Raw genomic sequence first — 18,509 nt, 5'->3', positions numbered from 1 at the left:
ACTTGTGCATGCACTGGGGCATGGGAATGGCTTATAACTTCCTAACATTCTTTAATATGATTTCTGGAGCTGTAGCAAGTAGAATATCTTGTCTGCTCTTCTGGACCAGTCTTCAGGCTTTTGGAGACCCTTCTGTGAAAAAAGAGTTTATTTTGCATGTCCAAGCTGTGTTTTCCTTTTGTGCCTCTGCCCCCCCACCCCCCCGCCAGCCCTTCTAGTTACAGCTGTAAGGGTACTCATATGAATTTCTGTAAAATGAAAAACAATAGTAAACTAGTACAGTCCACTATTCAGACAGAAAGGTCTGAGAAAAGGTAGATATAGCCAAGGGGGTGTTTGGGATAAAGGGAGAGCCTTTGTATCTGCTTACTGCTTCTCTGAAACAAACTGGTGTAACTCAGGAGGAGAAGTAGACAGGCTGATCCGATCCTGCTGCCATATTGGCTTTAGTTAACTAAATTGTTTTTAATTTAAGCTGTTATAAGGGAGACTAGAGTTAGCCTTTAACTTAGTGGATATAGGGTTTTTCATGCTGGCAGCTTACGTAGCGCCCCATTGTATTTATTGTGCAAACCCTTTAAAGCTTTTCAGTTTTATAGAACCACTGTGGCAAAAAAATGGATTCAGTGTAAACCTAAAAGAAGTGGTCGGACAAATTTCCAAGTTGTAATATCCACTCTTGCTCCATCTTGGCTTTCTGTGTGAGCAGGTGTATATTGGAAGGATTGCTTGGGAGACTTGGGAGGTATTCTACACTCATTAAAAAGATGTGGTGAGCGTGAGTGTCAGTGTGGGCACATGGGCATGTGTGAGAGTGAATGGCCCTTATGGACTTCACTTACGGTTCACTTATGGTCTTCTGTTAAACTTCAAGGGGAGTTCCAGACATTGATCAAGGACAGCACGTGTCCTTAAATTTGCCTTCTGACCCATTCCTCTTGACTCATTAATCCACAGTAATTTAGATTTATGTCTGGGGCCTTCGAGAATGATTTTCTGTCCCTGTTCTTAGGGCATCTCTTGGATTCTGCCATGTGAAATGTCCCTGCTTGGTTTCATTTGGTGGAACCTTCCTTTTCCTGTTTTCTTTTTGTCCCCCTGCCCTCTCTCCCTAGTAAAAGTATCCTTCCCCAGCAGCACAGGCTGCAGCACGTTTTTACATGTCTACTGTTTTCTTCCTCTCTGGAAGAAGCCAGCAAGCTTCAGTTCTGTGGCATTGCTCCGGTAGCATGTTGGCAGGCACATGAAGCAGATTCTTCAGTCACCCTTAACGCCAACAATGAGATTTATTATCTCCATTGCTCTTAGGGAAATTAGCCTAGGGAATTAATTTATGGTGTTTTGAAATGCTGTTGTCTTATCGAGTGATTGCTTGCTTACACCCAAACTCCCTCTTTACCTTTGGTCACAGGGATTGCGTGTTTAATGTGTGCTTTAACAGGGGCAATTAAAAGGGCACAAGCGAAACACAGTCACACTCTGGCCTGTTTATGGCATTTGATCCTTGTACAGCAGGAATGACCCCCTCCAGCTCACCTCTCTCTCAACATTGTATCTGGGAGGAGAGATAAATTCACAGTTAATAAAGATAAGACTGGAAAACTCCCTTTGTGAACTTGCGAATAACTCACAAGTTGCAGTTCAGTTTCTAACAGCAGGATGCAGCAGTATCTCGTAATTCCATGGACCAAAAGGAACCAGTGTTGAGGGAACAGGAATTGGGGAGTCTCAATACTTGGATTTGACCATACTGGACAGAAAGATTTAAAGGGTTAAAGTCCTCTGCTTTAGCATACTATTGATAATAAAGTCCTTTCATTTCCCATGATACACACTGCAACTTTTTTGTGATTCTTCAGCATTTCTGTATGTAATGGTGCTCTTGGCAGGGAAGACTATTGTGGGCACATTGCTTATCCAAGCATCCAAGATGGTGTTCAAGATAGAGTGGTGACTCTTGCCCTTCTGTCTCTTACATTATTCATATTTGTATTATCATTAATTAATGATTTATGGAACCCATTTGGCAAACCACAAACCCATTTACAGCAGTATAAAGCAGTGTATATGTAAAACATGCACACGCATACATATGCACAGAGGTGCTTACCCTGTGTAGAAAGGCAGTCACATTTGAGATGGAAACTAGCATTAGTTACAAAAATGTACAAAAACTATTTAGACAGAAAGCAGAGTCCTGTATCCCAGGGAGTCAGGGAAGGATCATGGACAAGTAGAATGTAATCAATCTGAATTGTATTTAAACATCAGCTTTCTCTTGCAGCAGCACTACACTGCCTGTTACATAGTTTGACTCAAGACTCTTTACTGAGCAAAATGGCATAACGTCAAGTGGATATTCCCCCTGCAGCGAGTTTCGTCTCCAGTACCTGGCCAGGATGTTGAGAGGGTTATTTCATCATGGTAATGGAGATACATGTGCAAGATACAGTGCTTTTCCAATATGAAATTAGACACCCACAGTTAAACAGCTATCTTGGGGTTTTGTATCAAACCACACATCTAGAGGTCCCCAAAGGGCTTGTTTTCCCATAGTTTCTGCACTGTATGCAATACCTCTCACAGTGTTTCTCTCCTTTCATCCCAAGTCATGCTTAGAGTTCCCTTTCTTGGAAAGGTGCTTCAGGAGCTCTTCTTGAACTTCCTTTTTCTTTTAATTGTAACTCATAGTTGATTGAATATGTTTAATATGCCAGTCTGTCTTTTTAAGGTTTTTATGTATTGCCTATTGCTGTAACAAAGTCAAATTAAAAATCCAGCTGATGCTAGAAAACACCAGATGTGGTGTGGTAGACACCATTATGGTCACTTGTTCTTCATACAAATGGGTTGTATTCCTGTCATTTTAAAGTGGACAAAATGTACTGGTCACTCTTTTCGCTGTTAAATATGAACAGTAGCTCTGAGGTCTTCATGTATCAGGGTATAAGGATAAGCATCCTCGCCTGTGTTTAAACCTACATCTTCCTCTCTGAATCAGACAGCATAGTGACAGTTGTGTGTGTGGTTTTTGTTTGTTTAGTTTTATTTTGTGGCATGGAGCACTCATACTAGGTTGGCTTATGATGGAATATCTCAATCACTGGCATTATCACATGCAGGTTACATCAGTGCAGCTGAAAGCTCTCTCTGTAGTTATGCCACACAGGTTTACCTCCATGCCCATAAAACCACATCCACCAGGGACCTCATCAATGCAAATACACTCAAGACCAGCTAATGAGGATTTTAATTTAGCTTTAAATGCCTTTGGTGCTGGGTAGGCCTTTACGGCACCAGGCGGGGAAATCTCCAAAGCTCTGGCGGCTTTCACCATAAATGTCACTGCACCATATTTATTATTTGTTTTAGCTGCATTTCTAATGACCAAAAAGCTCATTTCTCAGATTACACCGAAGCTGTGTGTTACTTACCAGCACCTTGGTTTGTTTCAAATACAGTGCAAAATGCAGGAGTTGGCCAGGAATAATTTTCCCTTGTGGGACTAAATGTGAGAGTGGGGGAGAACTGACAACTGTCTTCAGAAGAATTGTGAGGGAGACCCTCGGAAGGTCCTGACTTTGCTGGATGACAGGATTTTATGGAAGTGTGGGCTGAGGTGTAACAGATACCTGTGATGATCTATCAGCATGGGTTCTTTGGAGGACTTTCCGCAGGGTTACTTGATAAAGAACATTTTACTGTATGTAGCTGAGCCAGACTTGTAAGATTAAGGTTTGTCTTGCCAATGTTTTATAACTGCCCGGACATTTTCAGGCAACGATTACTTATTAATGTCGCTGTTATATTGAGTGTCACCTTTCGTTCTAATTCCCTCAATCCTAAGTGAGTCATTATATACTTCAGAGCTGACTTCAACCTTTCTCGAAGCTTGTGTTTGCCAGACCCTATCAATGGGAGATTTATTGCCCTGAGGTGGTATTTTCCAGCCCTGGTCCAGAACTGGTCTCTTTTACGACAGGGTAAGGGCAGGCTTTTCATAGGCTCACAGTATTGGTGCTTGTTTGAGGTTTGAGGCACCTGTCTTAGGGTGTTACATGCTCCCATTATGAGATAGTTCTGGTGCTGCTCCTCTTCTTTTTTTTGTTTGTTTTGTTTTTCTTTTCTTTTTTGTTTTTCTTTTCCCTCCCCTTTGCACCATCTTTGCTGGCTGATCTCCTATCCTTGGAGTGCCCAGAAATTCCAAGTCGTCTTCATCTTTCTCCATCTGCAATTCTCATCTTCCACAACCTCTGTCTCTTGACCATTTTCCACAGTCCCAAGTTTCTGTAACCCAGTTTGTCCCATGTGGAAAAGTTATATCTCGTCATATGCTGTGAGCTAGAAAACATAATCTCAAAGTCACCAGCAGGCTAAGGGTACAGTATCTTATATGTGATATATAACTTCTTTAAATCAGAGAGAAAAACAAGATACCCAAAGCTTTTTTATCCAGACATGGAGATGCTGGTCTGTACCGTCCCGTGTCAGCGCTAAGTCCAGAACTAGTAGGGCATGCTGCGTTGAGCAGTGGTTCAGTATGCCTTCATGTCTCAGGCGCTTTGCAAAGCAAAGCGGCCTGATGAATTGCTGGGATAATAGTTCTTTGCTGTATTTCCCCAACTAGTTTGGGATTTGTAGTGCAAGCTTCTAGAAGTTTGTTTGCACAGCTGGAAACCTGCATTAGCCATTTATAATGTTCTACTAACTGACATAGTTGGTAGCCTTGGTGAGGTGCCGCTCAGATCTTAGACCAGCGCTTGGCTATTGCTGTCAAAAATGCACTGTCCATTCAGTTTTGTGGCCAGCCTCAGCAGAGGCCAAGGATTAGCCTGTTCCTTTGAATAAGCTTTATGTGCAGACAAAATGAGGTGAAAATCCTCCCTCTGGCTTTTCTTAATGGAGTTTGCAACACCTGCCTTTTCCAGGTGACAGCGCTAACTGTCCAGTAAACACAAGAAATATCCTTCTGCGTGTATACATTCAGATACTATTAAAAGCCCACTAATAAGAGCCTCTGCTCAGAATCGCAGCTTTCTCATCTGATTAATGCCTGAGACGTTTTAGTACTTGACAACTGTTCTGTGGCCTATGTACAAAACGAGACAGAAATCTCAATTTGATCATTACAGGACTTGCAACTGCATCACAGAATCCACTTTCTCAGTTTGACAGCCTAGAAGGAGATGCTGTAGATCTGGAGTCAGATGAATTCCTCTTGGAGTTTTAGAAACAGGCCTGCAACGACAGGCAGAGGTGGAGAATGAGAGGATTGGCAGGGAAAGCCTTCGCTTCACAGGCATTTATGTTCTGTTTGAAGCCTGAATTGAAAGCAAGCTTTTCCAGCCCTTTAAAACTTCAAGAAATCCCTACCTCTGTCCCACCTTCCACCATGAAATAGTTTCCTTCCTAACACCTGTTTCAGCCCAACACAGAAGCCTGTGTGTTGACCTGTCCGGAGAGACACAGTGGGCTGGCAGGAGCCACCTCACAATACCTCAGCAGTTAACACCTCAACTCTTAGTGAAAGCAGCTGTTTTGCTCCATGCCTCATAAAACCGTGAACAAACTTTTACACATTTGTGCTGAGAGAAGGGATAGATATTCCTTATCCGCTTCTCTGCCACTCTGCAGCACACCCCAGCAATTATGGCCTGGTCTGTCGTTATCAGGTGAGCAATAAGGAGGAGTGTGAATGGAGATAGGTGATGGGATGGGCACTGTGGCAACAAACAAGTTATTGCAGGTTTGCTGGCGCCGTCAAGTCTGTATCGGCTTGTTTCAGTGGCCGTGCTGGAGCAGAGAGAGGCAGGCACCATGCTGCCACCGGGAAAGCGGCTGTGTGCTGAAATCAGATGGCTCGCTCATCTGCATGCAGGGATGAGTAAACAACATACAATGTGCACATTGATTTCCAGCCTTCACTGTCGCCTGCCCTCATTTATGGTGGTGAGATGAACTTTCACCTTCCGTTTGTTTGCCATGTCTCCCTATGTTTTACCTGTCAAAAACCAAAGCAAGTCAAGAGTTCTTCAGCTAGTCTTATAGCCTCTTTCCTCACAGACTGTGTGTGCTCCCCAAAATCTTTCACATGATGGTATCCAAGTAATTCAGGAGCATCTATGTGCTGCTCTTAAAAGGGTCTGTGTAGAAACACAGAGTCTTGCTCAACAGACCAGCGCTCATCAAAATCAGAACCTGTGTTACCAGATGTGTAAAGAGAGAATTCAATAAGTCTGAGGTTGTCTTTGCAAATCTAGCTGCTAGAACTGTGTTTTCGTTAGTCAAGTATCTTGCAGTGCAATAACCGCAGAGAGATGAGAAACATGGGAACTTAGGATATCAAGGTTTTTTTCCGCATGTGTTGCGAGACCAAGATGTACAGAAAATTAAAGGCAGAGCTGGAAGCAGAATTGTGTTCTCTGATCTTGGGAGAATATATTTAAAGATTTAGGGACATCAGATGACTAAATTCTCTGTTTCTTTGAAAACCTCTTCTTGAAAGAGTCATCTCTTTTCAATTAAAACACCACACAGCTTAAATTTTTAACGCTAATCGAGGATGTCACTTTTTACATTTTCAAGGACCATCTTTTAATATTGTCAACTGATGTATGTTCAGAATTAAGTTTACTAAGAAGATTTAAAGAGAGAAGGAGTTGTTCTTCGAAAAGAATGAAGGAAGAATCTTCTAGCAGTAATGAGGTGAGAGATGCTCAGACTGTGGAGGCCATGTTGGTATGATCCAAAACGCTGGAAATTCAAACCTTTCTTGTGAAATCTGGGAAAGTTTGACTCTAGTTCTGATCAGTGTGAGGTAGATCCAGGTTTATAACCCAGAGCATTTCTTCCTCCCAAGAGCAGTACTATGCAACGATGCTGTAAAAGATGGAAATGACAGGTGATTCAAAAGGAAAAGAAATGCTGAACAGCATTAATTGCCCTTCCCTTTGTCATAGGAAGTGCTTTACTAAATTGTGCTTCTAAATCTACTCTAACGATTTCTCTGTAGACTCAAGATAATCTTTGTTCTCAGGTATTCTGGATAGATCTGACTACTGAGTTCTGACAATCTTCAGTAACTAGAAATGCTCCATTAGCTAATTGCTCAGTGACAGTGACCTTTCTCGGTAAGTCCACATGACAGCCACATGAATGCCACCTTAGTGCTTACTAACTAACTTTATAAGCCATTTGCTGTATAACTTTAGTCCTCAAATAACAGCACCTTTGGCTTTGTGTGTCACAGCTGGTCCAGTAGAGCTTGTTTAGAGTCAACAGGTAATGTCAGTCTCCTTACAGAAAATACTTGAGGAATTTCTTCAGAAAACCCAGTCAACACTACATGGATCCCTGCTCCAGCCGTGCCATGGTGTGTTCCTTAACCTTGCAAAGGAGCACAGTGCTTATGACCTCTCAATGGAGTAGACTGTTACATATGTAGATATGAGATAAAAAAACTGAAGAGCAGAAGAGGAGATACAGGATGGACTGATTTGTGTTGGCCAGAGTGGTATGGCTTTGCTGGCTTGGCATTGCCTCAGAAGCAGGGTGGCCTAAGGCAGGAGTACAGAGGTGGCTCCACTATGTGAACTGTGCTTCTCCCTCTGTTGCAAGTATGCCCAAGTCTCCGTGTTTTTGACAACGAAGTGTAGAGGCAGGCGTTGCAGTGGAAGGGCTCTCGCCTCCTGAAGTTGGTAGCCAAGGCATCAGAAGAGTTTTAAGTCCTGTGCTGAAATGCATGTACCAATGACCTAAGTAGTGGAAAAGAAGTTTAATAAAACTGGGCCTTGTTGGGAGCGTAGTTGATGCTCCAAGTCTTCTAAGAGTTTGCCCTCTTCTTTAAGCCATTGTGTTTCCCTTTTAACAAGCATCTAGAATAAAACCCTGCCTTTTTAAAATTTTCTTACTATTTTTCATTTTGCTATGCTTGGGACTCTACTTAAGGATATAGCCAGGTAATTTATGCCTAGGCCAAATATGTAACTGTGGGATAACAAATCTCCAAGGTTTGATATCCTTTCCTCCTGTAGTTTAGTTAAAGACGTGAGGCGATGTTGTGGAGTCATGATTTAACCCACCAGCTCTGCGTGGGAGTTTAAGCACCATCTAGTGTCTGAGCCCTTTGCTTCTGATCTGAAGATAACTATGAGGTTAAATAACTGGAGCCAGCCTGGATAGAGGTCAGAACTATGGCGTATGTGGGTGTGGCCCATAAACTTTTATGCTAGCCTTAGATACTAGTTAGAGGTTTGTGGCTATCTTGTCTTGGATCTTCAAGGATCTGTCTTTCGTAGGGGGAGACACAGTTACAAGTGGTTGTGTTGCAAAAGTCCTTAATAATCCCAGGTTTATGCAGAGTATTTATGCTGGCTGTGGGCTTTGCCTTGGTATCTGTGGAGATTTAAGTAGAGACAGGAGAAAAATGAATGCTGACACTCTCAGAGGTAGAAAAATCCTCTCTGTTCCTGCTGTCGCACCATGCTAGTTACCACATGGGTTGTGATGTCGTGTTCATTGCTTACAACCGCCAGAACATTCATCCTTCAGGTGACAAAGCTCAAGAAAGAAGTAAGCAGGCGGGATGTAAAGCCTAATGAAAGTTTAGCTTCAGCAAGCATCAAATCAGAATGAACTTAAGAGTGGGGAAAAGAGAGACTCAACAAGACTTTTTATTGAGGAAAAAAGAGAACAGTTTGAGCAATTTTCCTGTTGTTTCTCTTTTGGTATCTCCCACTTCTGCTGTCTTTTAGAACCTTCTCTAGTCCAGTCTTGTTCAAGCTCCTGCAAAGAGCAGGAGTTTTGTCTGTCCAGTGTAAAGCATGGTTTAAGTCCTGAAAACCAGATTTTTAAGACTGCTTAATTAGGTATTTCCTTCTCACCCTAAGGCAAAGTAAGTTTCTGGTGCCATCGTAAAGGCTGGTTGGGAGTAAATGTCATCCTGGTGACAAGGGAAGTATTGTGAGCATACTGTTTTTTTTCTAGTTTTTGCATGTGTCTTATGTCAGGCATTTGCATAAAACGGAGGTTGCATCAATAAATAGTCTGTGCCTGTGTTTCCTTACACGGTTGTGCAGTGTTGCTCCACACTCACCACTCAGAGTTTTTTTGAATTTGGTGATGGTTGTTTTATGGTGAAACGTATAATGGTATAACCAAAAGCGGCATAGAAACGTATAATGGTATAACCAAAAGCAGCATAGGCTCCGGGATATAAGCCGAGTTCTGTTTCCTCTGAAATTAGTAACAATAATCCCGATGACTGGTTGGAAAAAAGCGTGCAACTGTTCTACCACCCCAGAGCCTTTTTCCTTCTAGCAAGACTTCTGCAGACTTCTGTGCAGAAAAATTGTGATCTCTGTCTCTTTGCCCTTTTTTTTTCTCATGGGTTCTTTTACTTCCTATGCCTTATTTGTTCCCCTGTTCAGAATCAGAAATAGTTCTGGTAGTAAAATGTATCTACTGATGAGATATATGGGCTCTTCTTGCAGTTCTTGTTTCTTGACGTATTCTTTGAATCCATCATGTCTTCCTCTGAGCCTGAAGAGATGTGAAAAGTTAAGTAATACAACAGGTAAATATTTTAGTGCACCACTTTGAGCACTTGAGACTTGTCTTTTAATGTTCTCAATGTTGTTGTGTCATTTTCACCTAGATGATGTAGTGTCTTCAGTGTTCAAAAGAATCTGAACTCTGTAATACCAACTCAGATTTTGGATGATGGACATTTTAATCTCTGTCCCTGAGCTTGTTTGAAAGTCTGATCCTGGAGTCTATCCTTGCTGTGCTGCTGCCTGGGTTTCAAATGTTGCTGAGAGAAGTGAAAATGAATGTTACTGTGTTGGCCTCAGGAAGTTCTGAGCAAGATGCCTTGCATCAGAGAGCCAGATGGCCCAAGATTTTGGTCACAGCTTATGAAGCCTTCCACTTGATTGACTTTCGGACAGGATACAGTGCAGTGTGGATCTCCCATTCTGCTACAGCCTTTGTCTTAAGAACTTAAATCTCAGTCCCTCAATTCTGTTGAAACAGTGATGCCTAACATATCACTGGACTTTACCCATGATTTTCACATTTACACTCATGGTCCGAGACGTTGTAAGAACATGCAGCCTCTCCAGGTATGCAGTTCTTAGGGTAGGATGGACCTGCAGCAATGATGTAGTATTAGTGATGGCCTCAGGAAAAGTGTGGTTCTGTCGTACTGTCAGAGCTAGATGACATACTCTAGCAGAATGACAGTAGAGATCTGACTTACCTGAGCCTGATCTTCTGCTAGTATAAAGACATTACAGCTTAACTTTACTGGTGACATGCTTTGGCTGAAGATTTCATCAGACATTTAGTGGTGATACTCCTGGACTTCTACAGTGTTCTGAAACATTTCCGTAGGATTCAATATGAATGAAATGAGTAAGCTTTTTAGTTGAAAGTTAATAGATAAATATGTAAGTGACCTAGAGGAATAAATGGGCAGTGTTCTTCGTTCTAGGCTTTTAAAAATCCCTCCGTAGAATAATTTAACAAGAACCTAAAGAAGATACAAATTACAGGAACATGAATCCATACTATAGTTTTTGTACTTGACAAGTTTGCTCTTTTTTCAAGGTGTCTTTTCTGTTACTGTGCTTAGCAATGCTAATTTGAATAGCACAGGGATCCTGTGGCCATTATTTTCGCTGTTCTTAAGGTGCAGCTGTTAGTGCTGAGCTGACAAAGGGATCCTTATGTTTAAAGTCTATACTTACCTTTGAAAAGCTCTCCGTGAATTGCAGCCATCAGTTGTCTACACAAACTTTGCATATGTATGGGCAAATGTCCCTTCATTATCTTAAAACACACTACAATATTAAGCTATTACAATAGCAACTACAAGCCGTAACTAAGCTCAAGTCCCTGTTATGTGTACCCAGAACGAGTGACATTCTCAAAAAGGGAAAAATCATACTTTAAGACGACAAAAGTAAGATTCTTATTGCCATTTCACAGATAAGAAGGCTGAGAAACAGGCAGTTACGTGCTCAATGTCACATAGGTTGTGTGACAGAGCTGATTTGTCTGTATGTCCACTTTGAGGCCTGAATGTCACAGCTTTCTTCACTTGCTGGGTTATTCCTTCTCAAAACTGCCAGTGCCTTACATACCACTCCAGCTTAGCACAGGCTGTCTCTTTTTTGTCTCTGATAGAATATTGTGTGCTACTTTTAAAAGCCTCCCGGGCTCGGAGCCTTTAGAACCACATCCCTCCCAGAGGATGGCAGTGACAGCTATGCTGGTTCACACTGACACTGCTTAAGAAGTATTGCGAAGGGATGTAAACAGGGTGTAACTGATCTGAAGTGAGGGCATGTTTGTGCAGTTGAAGTGGTGAGGGCCTGAAGAAAACAAAAGAAGAAAAGGGCTGGAGTTAGTATTCTCACTAAATTGTGTCTCCTACTCCCCACCTTTCTTTAGTCCCCACTGTTGGTACATTAAAGGCAGCTGCTTCTAGTCAGTGTTCACTTGCTGAGACATAATGTACACATCATTTCATGACGGAATTTTTCCTCAGGGCAGGAAATCTTCTGCAGGAAAGGTGGAATTTTAAGGGTTCTGGGCTGAAAAAAGAAAGAAAGAAAGAAAAGAAGCCAAAAAAAATCCTACCTGAGTGACTGAGAAAGACAAATCTGGTTAGAGAAAGCATACTCTGGGCTGGGGAGATTCTTCATGTGCTTCTGAAATCATATTTCCTCGGAGACTGTGGCAGACATTGTGACATTGAATTACATTTTCCTTTACATTTGTATACCAAAAATAAACCCTGCCTAAGTCATTCAGTGTCTTCTTGATGGTTTAGAAGCAGTCAGGATGACAACAGCTACTGGTCAGAATTGTCAGAATCAAGCCTCATTATCACAGCTTGCAGTACTTGACCTGGAGACCTGGCCAGGAGGAGACATTCAATAGGGTGCCAAATTCCTTTCGAATTAAGATCTTGCATATAGCATTCATGCTTCCTAGCAAGATGCTTTTCCTACCCGTAGATATTGTCAGATATTACTGTTACTAAGGTAAAGCCGATGATGAGCTGGGCGCTGCCAGTTCATACTCCAAAGGCGTTAAAGGGTAATAAGGATTACACGGTATATTCATTCCTTTCTGAGAGAGGGTTCAAGTCAATGAGAGGGAGTATGGCTGTTAGTACAGTAAATGTCTGAGGCGGAGAGTTTTGTAGAGCCCTTCTTTGAGAACAGGTTTGCAGAGAAGCTCTACTTGTGTATATTTACACATAGAAAAAGGCTTGATTTTCAATATTGGTTATCTGCAGTTTTAATAATGTAGACACGTATTTCATGGTAAATGGGAGCTGGAGATTTAACAAACTTTTAAACCTGACTGCAGCTTTATGTTCCCTGCTGTTTAGTGTTGTTTATTGGCCAAGTACAGGGAAGAGAGGAGTGCATTTTAAAAGTAAATGGCGGCAGTACCCCAAGTGAGATATAAATGAAACGGGAAGTACAGTCCTTGCAGATAGCCAAAGGTAACCATTTGAGAAATGCATAAGATACTTAGTCCCATATGCAAATTTGAGGTAAATGTTGAGATGCAGATTTTAATATATATTTAGATGGCTCATTCTTGCTGGATTCAATGGAAGTGAAATGACTGGAAACTTCTGAAAACCTCATGCGCCAATAAATTCTCCCGTCCAGGCTCACTGCCCATCATATGCTGTTAGCATCCAGAGAATGGTCAGTGCTCTGTTACTAGGACCAGCCCCTCGAGGATGCCGAGAGCTTGGGCTTCTTGTCCATGGTAAGTGCCTTCCTTCCTTGCTTGCTGTCTTCCTTTCTTTCATCCGTCTGTCTGCCCCATCTTGCTAAATCTGAAGAAGACCTGAGTAATCACCTTGATACATGTTTCCTCCTAACTGTTACCCATGTTTTTCTATCGAAATCAAGTTTGTTACCAAGTTTTTAGTTAAAACTACAGCTTATCCTTCAGATGTGCTCGGTCCTCTAAATCAGGAATAAGATGTTTGAAAATACTTGCAGGAAGGAAGAACAGACAGGTGTCACAAAACTGTAGGACTTTCATATATGAATCATTTATCAGGGTCTTCAGATCTGTCCAGATGTAATAGGATCTTGTGTTTTTGAGAATCCTGAATATTTCTCTGGGGAAATTCTTAGTTTTCTATACAGGCTACATTTTCATCAGCACAAAAGGAGACTAGGAAGAAGTTGTTTTAAAAATACCGGCATAACTAGATTTTTATCAAATTGCCATAAAAAGAAGAGGGTTTGGCCTAAAAGTTGTATACAAAGAAGATAAATCTTGTGTCAGTGTGCAGCTTATAAAAAAAAATTAATTCTTTTTAGCCAAACATACAAATACCTGACTTTTTAGTTGTTATGGGTTTGTTTTGTTTTGTTTTTTTACATCAAAAAATAAACTATAGACAGAGCATGGGAAGCAATAAATCTGGGTGTGTCATTAGTAAGTGCTCTAACAAGTTCACATTGCATAGTGGTACGAAATTCCTCTGAGAACATACATTTTTATATACATGTCAGAGGTCTAAAAATAGGTTACTTAGAATAAGCCATAGTGTTAGAAAAGAGGAAGAGGGTTTTTCAGTTTGTTTTATTGTTCTGTTTTGAAATGAATTGTAATCTGAATGAGGAAAAGTTTAAAAAAAAAAAAAATCACAGAAAATGAGCCAGATTAGACTGGAATGAATGAAACTAATAAACTGTGGGACTCATCTGTAAAGCGATTTCTTATGTTCCTCTGGAAATTACTGGTAGTCTTTCCATTTGCTCTAGCCAAAGTTGGGTCAAACCCAGCAGTCTGAGAGGCAGGTGGTGGTTGGCTTCTCTTCTGAGTAGGCAGGAGATGATGCATTGCAGAATGGTTTGGTGTCTGCTCCGCCAGCGTCACCTGGATGGTTGTCCCTGGAAGGGTGAGATAGGATCCAAGCTTTCAGTGAGATAATGTGAATAGCAATTCTATCACTGGCTTTCAAAGCATTTACAAAGGTAGTACAAGGGATGCTATTTCCTCAGTGTAGAGATGGGGCACTAAGTCCAAGAAAAATCAGGCCAGAAATGCTGTGCTACTTTGATAGCTGTCGAGGCCCAGTCTCCAATAGTCGGTCACCGTTGGGTGTGGGAGATTGCATTCAGGTTTGTCAGCCCCACTTAGCCCTGGCCACAGGGTCGTGTGCCATAGTGAAACTCTGTGAAATCAAAGTCTCCCTTCTTGCTTTGTTACCAGCCATGTGCAGCTCATGTGGGATGTCCCCGATGTGTGTGTGTTGAAGTTCCTATCCCCAGGGCAGTGTCTTTGAAGCACGGCTGCTGGGATGGGATTCGGGCAAGGGGACAGATGTTCCTTGCTCTAGTTCTAGTGGAAAACAGGAAAAGGGCAGGGTGGTGTCTCCTGTCCGTGCCAAACTTAGGGCAAGCGGCTCCTTTATTCAGGCTATTGCTAAGCTTGCCTTTGATATTTATGTTTCCTTGAGGTGGAGCAATGTTATGAGGTTCTGTTTCTAAAGAAGTATGTTGAGGGGTTGAATACACATATCCACACATGGATGCACATACACCTCCACTCACAGACACATAATCCTCACTGAAGTCAGCAGAAATGGCTAGTTTTCTGTGCCTCTGAAAAACTGCTCTTTAACAACTATGGATGAATGGAAAACCATTTTTGAAAGAGAATGTCTATCTTATTTACAATAGCCTAATCAGGCAGATCAAGAGAGCCTTTTTACTTGTGTTTTCTAATCAGAACATACCACAAAGTCTGTTTGCTTATCTCTTAAACCTCTGCTATCCAAACAAAACGTATGGTATCTTTGCAATGGCAAAGGTGAATTGAAGTCCTCAACTCCTGTCATCAGAAGCTCAGGAAGATTTAGAAAATAATGGTGTCATTCTGCTGCAGTCCATCAACTGAAAGTGCTGGAGCCGCCCATGTGCTTGAAGGTGGATCTGGCTCCTCTCTTAGCCAGCGCTGTCATGCAAGCTAGAGGCCAGGATTGTGCAGTGGTGGATGTCCATTAACTCATCGTCAATGAAGTGTAAGCAAATGACATGATAGAGACTTTTGTAACCTCAGATATAGTAGGGAATGTTCAGTTCGGAAAGAGGAAGAAAGTCACAGACTTCACTGAGGATGGACCTTGCATTTTGTTTTAGCTTGCTGTCATGGGTGGAGTCAGTTCTTTCTAATTTTGTGCTGAGAGGTCTTCTTTCTACATGTTCTGGCAACTAACCTGCTTTTCAAGAAATTGGACTGGAACAGGCCAGCGTTTTTGTTAAGAAACGTAAAGAATAGATATGTGTGTATGAGTGAAGAAGAGGCAAGTATTTACTTAATTACCTTTCAGTTATACACATCGTATCTCTATTGTGTATGAATAGCATGAAGAGTTAAGCCTCCTTAGCCTTTTCTCCTCCTTCAGTTCTACAGTGACTGGATGATGACGGCGGTGACTCCCCTCAAACAAATACCTCTTCCCCTTCCACCCCTTCACAGAGATTCTTCTCCTTCCCTTTCTTTTTTTGCCAAGATAAACTGTGTGTGTAAATTGGATGAGCACTGAGTACATTATGGAGGGGGAGGGAACAAAAATAAGACCCTAATTAATAGTTTTGTAACTAAGAGAATGAGGGAAGAATAACTTGAGGAGTAACAAGAACAGCTTTTCAGTCTGTTACTTAGTGTGTGTGTTTGTGCATGTAGTTGTACACGAAAATAATTCCAGCTGTCCTTCCTTCTTTTAATAATGGTTCATTGCTTTCCTGTTGTGGGGCCATATTTGGACAAACATTAACCAGATCAAAGCCTAATGGATAGTTATGATGGCTCTGATTCAGCAAAGCACTTAAGCACAGTGTTTCATTGTAACTTCAATGGGACATGCTTTGACTTCAGCAAGATATAAGCATTGCTTCAATCAGTGACAGGACAAATGACTGTATGACTTGGAGGGGGGTGTGTGGTGTAAAAATCAAAGGTAAAGCTAGTTCCCATTCTAAAGAACGATAATTGAATATTCTTCCTTGCAAGGAATTGCTGTTGGACTAAGCACTCCTTTGCTTTCCGTGATCTCAGCTGTACCTGTTACACAGTGTTTAACAGCTGGAGTACTAGAGCCAGAAAAGGTTGTGGAGACCATGGGATTCCAGTCAAAGGGAAGAAGGATGGGGAAATAGCACGCAGAATGGGAATGTGCCCATGAGCCAGGGTCTCAGACCTGATAGTCGGCATTACAGTGAAGATCCATCTATCCCCAGAAGCTGTCTCTGACACTGCCTTACAGCACGTGCTTAGAGAAGCAGTTTAAGAAATGGGAAAAGTATTGAAGACTCCTTGCCCTGGTATGAACACTCGGGCAGTAGGAGTCAGTGGCCTAGGGACTTGCTAAGCTGGACACTGCATGTGGACCGTAACATTTGTTTTGTGCCAGGAACACAGCAAGGGGTCCATTCAGACTGAGAGGATTTAGTCCTGATACTGGAATGATTTCATAGGAGAGGAGGTTTTACTGTTCAGCAAGACATGAGGAAAAGAGGCTGAAATTACTTTTGCTGAAATACTCCTGTTGATTCCTTCTTCCTGATAGCATAAAATCTTAGAATACAATTTTCTTGTCTCATCCAGGCCATTAAAGTGTAATAAATTGTGGCAGCTTCTAGGTTTTAAGATACTTCTTTTTATTTTTAGTGGATGGGCTACACAGCCTTGGAAACACTTGGAATTCCCCTTGTGTGATTATATGTGGGCTATTTATAGTAAGTTCTTGTTCTGATGGCAGAGTCTACATGACAGTTTGAGAACTGTGGACTCGAAAGTCTCTGTAGTTTCATTTAGAAGTTTTACTCACTATGTTTGTCATTTTGTTTCTGTGTTTTAAACCACTATTGTGAGTGAACAGAAGCAGTTTGTGGGCACATTGCCACTGTTGCACAAGACAGTCTTGCTTTGCTTTAAGCACTCCCTCTGGAACTGCTTTTTCTGAATTGAACATCATTATCATCAGTATAATCACATGTATTGTGCCTGTGATGGGCCAAACTCTGTCCTTAGGTACAAGAGTGGAAGCCTGGAGAAAATGGAGACATCAGGGGAGGAGAGGGAGGGGAATTTAATTTCCTTTACCCTGACATTGATGTTGTTGTAAAGTCTCTAAAATGGCACCTTCTGGCTCAGGATTAAGCAGCCACAACGACATGTCTCAGTTTGTCCAGACTGGTTTTCTTGTCCAGTTAAGTAGGAGAGTCTTACGCCTTTAAAGCTTCCTGGCTCCCAGGAGGAAAATGCCAAACTTGTCAGAGAAAACAAACAGTGGCTTTCCTAGCCTGTGTGTGTTCTGATTAATGAATCTATTAGGCTATAAAACCTGGGACCCCCTTTCCCGGAGAAAGAGCATACATTAGGAAGCTGTTGACAGTTCCTAAGTCTGACCCCTTGCACAATGCCGGAGACCTATCAGCAGCTCTGAGGAAGGCAGCCAGGGCCTGTTTGTTCTAGGAGGTCTTGGAGAAGTATTTGACGCTCGGTAAATGCCAGATGCGCTCTTGTTTTAATCTGTAATGTGGGAGGCCAGAGGGAGAAAAAAGGAGGAGCTGTGGCACAGCTTAGCGTTTTTGTTCTTTTGGTGTAATCAAAATGTGTTGGGAGGCATATTACCTTGGGCTTGGATATTGTTTGCTTCCACAAACTAAGCAGGCCCCAGTTTAGCTGTAAGTTCGTAGGTGGGTTTGCCGTGTTGCTACAGCGAGCAGCCAGCATACTGCAGTTGATGGCATTCTGGGCTCTCGGTTATAAGGGAAGCAGTTGCCAGTGTTGGAGTTAGCAAGTGCTGTGCAGATCTAAGCATTAACTTCCCAAGGAGATGCAAAACCATGCTTCTGACATTTGAGGATGTACGAAACTTATTTTACAAGAAAAGAAGTGTTAAGCCCTGTATTCTTGGCATGTTCCAGTGAAAGCAATTATATTCTTATTTCCCCCTGCCTGTTTTACTTCTGTTGTTGCTTGTTAGGGATACAGCATTTTTCTCTGGCACTATGATACTCGTCAAGCAAAACTGCAAATAATTCCTTCATTCCTTCATACACTGCTCAGCGTTTTTTCACATTCAGAGTGCTATGAGTGTTTCAGTGAGCTTCAGCTCACTGATCTGTTCTTTGTTTGGTACCTGATGCTTTGTCTGTCACAGAGCAGATAAGACAGACTGAAGTGAGAAGGTTTCAGAGCAGCAGACTCTTGTCATAGTTCGTTCACAGCCAGCTGTGCACATAACTACAAGCCATCCAGCAGTAGAGCTAGCAAGGCTGGCAAAACCAGTGGTCTCTCCAACCCACCTTGTAAGTGAGTCATCTCACTTGTTGTAATTAGTAATTAAGATAACAAATACGTGTCAGTGAATAACACAGAATGTATTGAAGAGTTGCCGATACGTGACCTAACACATTTCAGACAAATTGCTGCAGTGAAGTGAACCTATTTCT

This window comes from Phaethon aethereus (assembly GCF_964289735.1).
Source record: "Phaethon aethereus genome assembly, chromosome: 17".
In the NCBI taxonomy this organism is placed as follows: domain Eukaryota; kingdom Metazoa; phylum Chordata; class Aves; order Phaethontiformes; family Phaethontidae; genus Phaethon; species Phaethon aethereus.
This window is presented reverse-complemented; position numbering follows the sequence as displayed.